The sequence below is a fragment of the Bos taurus genome, chromosome 18, assembly GCF_002263795.3.
Source record: "Bos taurus isolate L1 Dominette 01449 registration number 42190680 breed Hereford chromosome 18, ARS-UCD2.0, whole genome shotgun sequence".
Taxonomy (NCBI): domain Eukaryota; kingdom Metazoa; phylum Chordata; class Mammalia; order Artiodactyla; family Bovidae; genus Bos; species Bos taurus.
Genome location: NC_037345.1, coordinates 8,474,365 through 8,481,690, shown reverse-complemented (window position 1 = coordinate 8,481,690; position 7,326 = coordinate 8,474,365). Strand labels below are relative to the sequence as shown.

Sequence of the window (7,326 nt, the reverse complement as noted above, 5' to 3'; positions counted from 1 at the left end):
GTGTTGTAGGTAAGTAGCAGTTGCCTCCAGTTCTATTCAGAATGTGCCATCGCCCTGGCAAAGAAGGCTTCCGAGTAATTTTTATGAAACCAGCACAAAACCTGACCCCCCAAAAAAATCAAAGAATACCAGTGAGAAAGTCCTAAAAACACAATAACACATACGTTATAGAAACACGTGAAACTATGCAATCCTACTGTATTTCACTAAGAAATTCTTTTCTCCTTCTCTTAAGATGATTGTGTCACACCTCCACCCTCCCTGTGTGTGCACGCTAAGTCGCTCAGGCGTGTCCGACTCTGTGTGACCCCATGGACTGTGGCCCGCCAGGCTCCTCTGCCCACAGGAGTGTCCAGGCAGCAACACTGGAGTGGGTTGCCATGTCCTCCTCCAGGGGATCGTCCCCGCTCAGGGACCAAGCCCGCGTCTCTTAGGTCTCCTGCGCTGGCAGGCGGGTTCTTCACCACTAGCACCACCTGGGAAGCCCTAACCCTCCCCAGGGTCAGCCGATGGCCTTGCTTTGTCTCTTGTGTAGAAGAAATTACACGGGAAATCTGCCCATCTCGGCCCCTTATCAGCGCCCACGGCTTCCCTCCTGCACTCACCCTTTCTCTGCTTCCCTTCTCCACTACATCGTCTCCATCAGCAGCACAAGCACATCTTCAGAAGCGCTCCCTTCACCCACCCCAGCTCCTGACCCACCCCTCTCGTCACCTTCACAGCCAGTGTCCTCGAATAAGTCATATGTTCCTCATCAGTGTATCACGTACTCACGTTCTGCATTTTCAGTTTTTATCAATTGTATATACACAGAGTTTAAAGAGCTACTAAATACTCCTTGGAAGAAAAGTTATGACCAACCTAGATAGCATATTCAAAAGCAGAGACATTACTTTGCCAACAAAGGTTCGTCTAGTCAAGGCTATGGTTTTTCCTGTGGTCGTGTATGGATGTCAGAGTTGGACTGTGAAGAAGGCTGAGCGCTGAAGAATTGATGCTTTTGAACTGTGGTGTTGGAGAAGACTCTTGAGAGTCCCTTGGACTGCAAGGAGATCCAACCAGTCTAAAGGAGATCAGCCCTGGGATTTCTTTGGGAGGAATGATGCTAAAGCTGAAACTCCAGTACTTTGGCCACCTCACGTGAAGAGTTGACTCATTGGAAAAAACTCTGATGCTGGGAGGGGTTGGGGGCAGGAGGAGAAGGGGACGACAGAGGATGAGATGGCTGGATGGCATCACTGACTCGATGGACGTGAGTCTGAGTGAACTCCGGGAGTTGGTGATGGACAGGGAGGCCTGGTGTGCCTCGATTCATGGGGTCGCAAAGAGTCGGACACGACTGAGTGACTGAACTGAACTGAACTGAAGAGCTACTAGCATTATTACCAAAAAAAACCCGGCTGTCTCCTGGGCACCACGCCCTGCCCCTTGACCCCTGCTCCCCAAGGTCAGCAGTTGTTCCTTTTGATTATTAACTCCCACAGGTTCTAACACAAAAGAAAAACCTGCATTTATACTATAAGTTCTTGGTTTTTTCGATGTTAGCAATTATCTTCAAAGAGAAAGATTTGACTATTTTCCCCACATACTCTCTTACCTTACTCCATGGAGGTAAATCCATTTAGGTTATATCAATTCATGTTTACATTGTGATTTTATTATTACCAACTTTGAACTTGTGAATCTTCTTTGACCCCTTGTTTTAGATTGAAATACAAAACAGTCCCTGTGTTCTTAGAAAACACCTGTGGTGAGATGTTTGCTCTGGCCTGTGACAAAATCTTCGTGGAATTCGCCATCTTTGGTTTTTCTCTCTTTGTTCTCTAGCACCAATGCTTTTCCCTTTTCATTTTTTATGTTGACATTTTAAGCTTACAGAAAAGTTGCAGTAAGAGTTCGGCAAGTTCCATACCCTGGACCACCCAGAGTCCCCAGGGTTACCATCCTGCCCAACCACAGTCCAGCTGTCAAAGCTAAGACGGGGCATTGAAGCCATGCGAGTAACGTGCAGATTTTATTTGGTTTTCACTGGCTTGTCCACCGTGTCCTCCTTCTCGTCCAAGACCCAGTCCAGGATCCCACACAACATGCAGCTGCTATGGCTTCCAGTTTCCTCCAATCCGTGGCTTTGCTTCAGTGCTGCTGCCACCGCTCCCCACCCCCCACCCCCCCACCACCCCGCCATGTATGACCTGAACACTTTTGAAGACTGCTGGTCATTTGCTTTGTAGAACATCTTGCATTTCAAGGGTTTGTCTGATGATTTGTTTGAAGTTGGTGGCTCATACAGTAAAGAATCCACCTGCAATGCAGGAGACCTGGGTTCGATCCCCTGGAGAAGGGAGTGGCTATCCACTCCTGTATTCTTGCCTGGAGAATCCCACGGACAGAGGAGCCTGGCAGGCAACAGTCCATGGGGTCACAAAGAGTCGGACGTGACTGAGCGACTAACACTTTCACAGAAACGAGGTACCTTCTCAGGTATGTGATGTCACGGTGGTGACACTGATCATTTTTGGTGTGATGATATCTGCTAGGTTCATCCACTGTAAAGCTCTTGATTTTCTTTGTACAATTATATTTCCTAGAAGAAGGTATTTTGAGACTGCAAATAGCCTGCCCTCCTCAAACTTTAACTAATTTTAGCATCATGTGTAGACCTTGACAGTGGGTGGTAATCTGTTTCCCTCACACCTGTGTTTATGCTTTCCAAGGTTTATTTTTTATTGTAGTTTATTCTTATGCAAGTGTAGTTGATTTATAATGTATCAATTTCTGCTATCCAGTAAAGTGGCTCAAATATACACACACATGTATATTCTTTTCAGCACGGTTTTATCCCACGATATTGAACATAGTCCCCTGTACTACACAGTAGGATCTGGTTGTCTGGCCATCCCATATGTAATAATGTGCATCTACTAACCCCTAATGTCAACACCATCCCTCCTCACCCTCCCTCCTGCTTGGCAACCACAAGTCTTTCTGTTTCATAGCTGTGTTCATTTGTATTGTTTTTGATTCCACATGTAAGTGATGTCATATGGTATCTGTCTTTCTCTTCAACTTATTTCACTTAGTATAATAATTTATAGTTGCATCCATGTTGCTATAAATGGCATTATTTATCATTTTAATGGATAAGTAATATTCCACTGTATACATGAACCAGTGAAGTTGCTCAGTCGTGTCCAACTTTTTGCGATCCCATGGACTGTAGCCTACCAGGCTCCTCCATCCATGGAATTTTCCAGGCAAGAGTACTGGAGTGGATTGCCATTTCCTTCTCCAGGGGATCTTCCTGGCCCGGGAATTGAACCCAGGTTTCCCACATTGCAGGCAGATGCTTTACTGTCTGAGCCACCAGGGAAGCCCTTGTATACATGTACCACATCTAATTTATCCATCTTCTGTTGATGGACATTTAGGTTTTTCCAAGAGTCATGTCTGACTCTTTGCAACCCCATGGACTGCAACATGCCAGGCTTCCCTGTCCTTCACTATAACCCAGAGTTGGTTCAAACTCCTTGTCTATTGAGTCAGTGATTCCATCCAACCATCTCATCCTCTTTCAACTCCTCCTCCTCCTGTCATCAGTCTTTCCCAGCATCCAGGTCTTTTCCAATGAGCCAGCGCCAAAGTATTGGCACTTCAGCATCAGTCCTTCCAATGAATATTTAGGGTTGATTTCCTTTAGGACTGACTGGTTTGATCTCCTTGCTGTCCAAGGGACTCTCAAGAGTCTTCTCCAGCACCAGAGTTTGAAAGCATCAACTTTGTGTCACTCAGCCTTTTTTATGGTCCAACTCTAACATCCATACATGACTACTGGAAAAGGCTCAGAGGTTAAAGCATCTGCCTGCAATGCAGGAGACCTGGGTTTGATCCCTGGGTCAGGAAGATCCCCTGGAGAAGGAAATGGCAGCCCACTCCAGTATTCTTGCCTGGAGAATCCCATGGACGGAGGAGCCTGGTGGGCTGCAGTCCACAGGATCGCAAACAGCTGGACACGACTTCACTTTCACTTCCACTTTTGACTGTATAGACCTTTGTCGGCAAAGTGATGTCTCTGCTTTTTAACATACTGTCTAGGTTTGTCATGACTTTTCTTCCAAGGATCAAGTGTCTTTTAATTTCATGGCTGCAGTCACTGTCCACAGTGATTTTGGAGCCCAAGAAAATGAAGTCTGTCACTATTTTCACTTTTTCTCCTTTTATTTGCCATGAAGTGATGGGACCAGATGCCATGATCTTAGTTTTCTGAATGCTGAGTTTTAAGCTAGCTTTTTCATGCTCTTCTTTCACCTTCATCGAGATGCTCTTTAGTTCCTCTTTGCTTTCTGCCATTAGGGTGATGTTTTCTGCATATCTGAGGTTATTGATATTTGTCCTGGAAATCTTGATTCCAGCTTGTGCTTCATCCAGCTCAGTATTTCCCATGATGTACTCCGCATATAAGTTAAATAAGCAAGGTGACAATATACAGCCTTGATGTGCTCCTTTCCCGATTTGTAACCGGTCTGTTGTTCCGTGTCGGGTTCTGACCGTTGCCTCTTGTCCTGCGTGCAGGTCTCTCAGGAGGCAGGTCAGGTGGTCTGGTGTTCCCATTTCCAAGGCTGGGCTGTTGTAAATAGTGCTGCTGTGAACACAGGGCCACATGTATCTTTTCAATTTACAGTTTCGCCTGGGTATATGCCCAGGAGTAGGACTGCTGGATCAAATGGCAACCCTATTATAGTTTTTTGAGAAACGTCCATACTGCTGTCCATAATAGCAGCACCAGTTTACATTCCCAACAACGTTGTAAGAGGTTTCCCTTTACTCTACACCCTCTCCAGTGGTTTTTGTGGAATGTGAAACAATGGCCTTACTGACTGCTGTGAGGTGTTGCCTCGGAGTCGCTTTGATTTGCATTTCTCTAAATAACTAGTGGTGTTGGGCATCTTTTTGTGTGCTTGTTGGCCGCCTATGTATCTTCTTTGGAGAAATGTCTATTTAAGTCTTCAGCCTGTTTTTCTACTGAGTTGTTTATTTTTGTGTTGTTGCGTGAGCTGTTTGTGGAGATTAAGCCCTTGTGGGTCGCATCATTTTCAAACATTTCCTCCTGTTCCATAGACTGTCTTCTCGCTTTGTTTGTATTTTTCTTTTGCTGTGAAAAAGCTTGCAAATTTGATTAGGTCCCATTTGTTTATTTTTATTTCTATTGCCTTGGGAGACTGACCTAAGAAAACACTGGTATGATTTATATGACATAATGTTTTGCCTGTGATCTCTTCTAGGAGTTTGATGGTGTCCTATCATAGGTTTCTAAGTCTCTAAGCCATTTTGAGTTGATTTTTGTGCAATGTGAAAGGTTGTGTTCCAACTTCACCAATTTACATGTCCAGCTTTCCCAGCACCACTTCCTGAACTGACTTTTTCTCATTTTAAACTCTGCCTCCTTTGTGGAAGATGGATTGACTGTAGGTGTGTGGGTTTTCCTGAGCTTTCTGTTCTCTTCCGTTGATTCATTTGTCTGCTTTTCTGTCGTAGTGCACTGCTCTGATTACTGTGGGTTTGGAGTATCGTCTGAAGTCCGGTAGGGTTATCCCTCCCGCTTTGTTGTTCTTCCTCAGGATTACTCGGGCCATTCCGGGGCTGTGACGGTCCATATAAACAGAAGGCGTATTTGTTCTAGTTCTGTGAAAAAAGTTATGGGTAATTTGACGGGGCTAGTATTAAATCTATAGATTGATGTGGGTAGTATTGTCATTTAAAAAATATTGTTACAATCCAAGAGCATGGGCTCTTTCCATTTTGGGAACCCTTTAATATCCTTCATTAACGTTTTGTGCTTCTCAGCATATTCGTCTTTCACCTCCTTGGTGAGATTTACTCCTAAGTTTGTGTTTTGTTTTGATGAGATTTTAAAAAGGATTGTTTGTTTACCTTCCCTTTATGATATTTCGTTTTTAGTATAAAGAAATGCAATTATTTTCTGTATGTTATTCTTATATTCTACTACCTTGCTGAATTCATTCATCAGTTCTAGTATTTTTTTGTATGGGACCTTCAGCATTTTCTATCTACATGATGTTGTCTGCATATTATGACGATTTTACTCTTTTCCTACCAATTTGAATAACTTTTACTTCTTTTTTTTCTCTGATTACTGTGGGTAGGACTTCCAGTAGTGTGTTGACGAGAAGTGGTGAGAGTGGGCATCCATGTCTTGGTCCAGATTTTAGCCAGAAGGCTTTCAGCTTCTCAAGGTTGAGTCTATTGCATATGGTTTTGTCATAAATAGCTTTTCTTGTGTCGAGATATGTTCCCTCTGTACCCACTACTGGTAAGGGTTTTATTGTGAATGGATGAATTTTATCAAGTGCTTTTTCTGCATCTATGGAGAGAATCACGGGCTTTGGTTGATGTAGTTTATTACATTGGTTTACATATGTTGAACCATCCTTGTGACCCTGGGATGAATCCAAATTGGTCATAGTGTATGACTTTTTTTGGCAGGAAAGTAGGGTTTATACAGGTGGGCATGAGTAAGGAGGGGACAGGCCCAAGGCTCTCATGAGTGAGTGCAGGGCCCACCATTTGTTCTGAGGGCATGATGAGGGATGGATTTGACCTCACTGCCGTCTGGGATGAGCCGCTTTTCTGCACAATGTTTTCAAATTCATCCACATTAAACTTAGTAAATCCCCAGTTCTTGGAGATGTGGCTCTTCTGGAGACCAGGGAACTTGAACTTGGCCCCCCGTGGAGGGCCTTAATCACAGGTACCTTGTTGCAGATGGTAGCTTGGTGCAGATGGACATGATGAACTGGGCAATGTGGACCCTGGCCAGTGTGCCCTGGGGCTTTCCAAAGGCACTGTGCACACCTGTCTGGAGTCTAGCCTGGGGACAGCATGCCAGTCATGCATGTCCACTGGAAAGGGCTGTCTCCAGGCCCCTTAGGGCAACTGGAGCAGGCCATCAGGCTGCATACCCTTCTGAGGCTGCCGTGTGTAGCCATCGCACACTGGGCCCCATGGAGAAAAGAGTACAGTCGGCTACACTGGCTGCCGTGGCTTATGGCCTTTGCTGTGTATGGTTGGCTTCAGTTTGCTAATACTTGGTTGAGATTGGTTGGATCTGTAGTCAACAAAATGACTATCCTGTAGTTTTCTCTTTTGGTGGAGTCTTTGGTTTTGGTATCAGGGCCATAGTGGCTTCATAGAATGTCTTTGGGAGTGTTCCTTCCTCTTCAGTCTTTAGGAGGAGTTGGAGAAGGATCGGTATAAGTTCTCTGTAGGCAGGCCTGCTTTTACATTTGTACCGGCCAGACCAACACTTCC

General features: G+C 44.8%; 1 non-coding gene across 1 annotated transcript; it reads right to left on the bottom strand.

The window, feature by feature from the left end:
• Positions 1 to 6,925: 6,925 nt before the first annotated feature.
• Positions 6,926 to 7,056, bottom strand: LOC112442421 (small nucleolar RNA SNORA70). Its single transcript, XR_003030517.1, has one exon. It is a non-coding gene; the product is annotated as a small nucleolar RNA SNORA70 (small nucleolar RNA).
• Between the last annotated feature and the right edge of the window lie 270 nt (positions 7,057 to 7,326).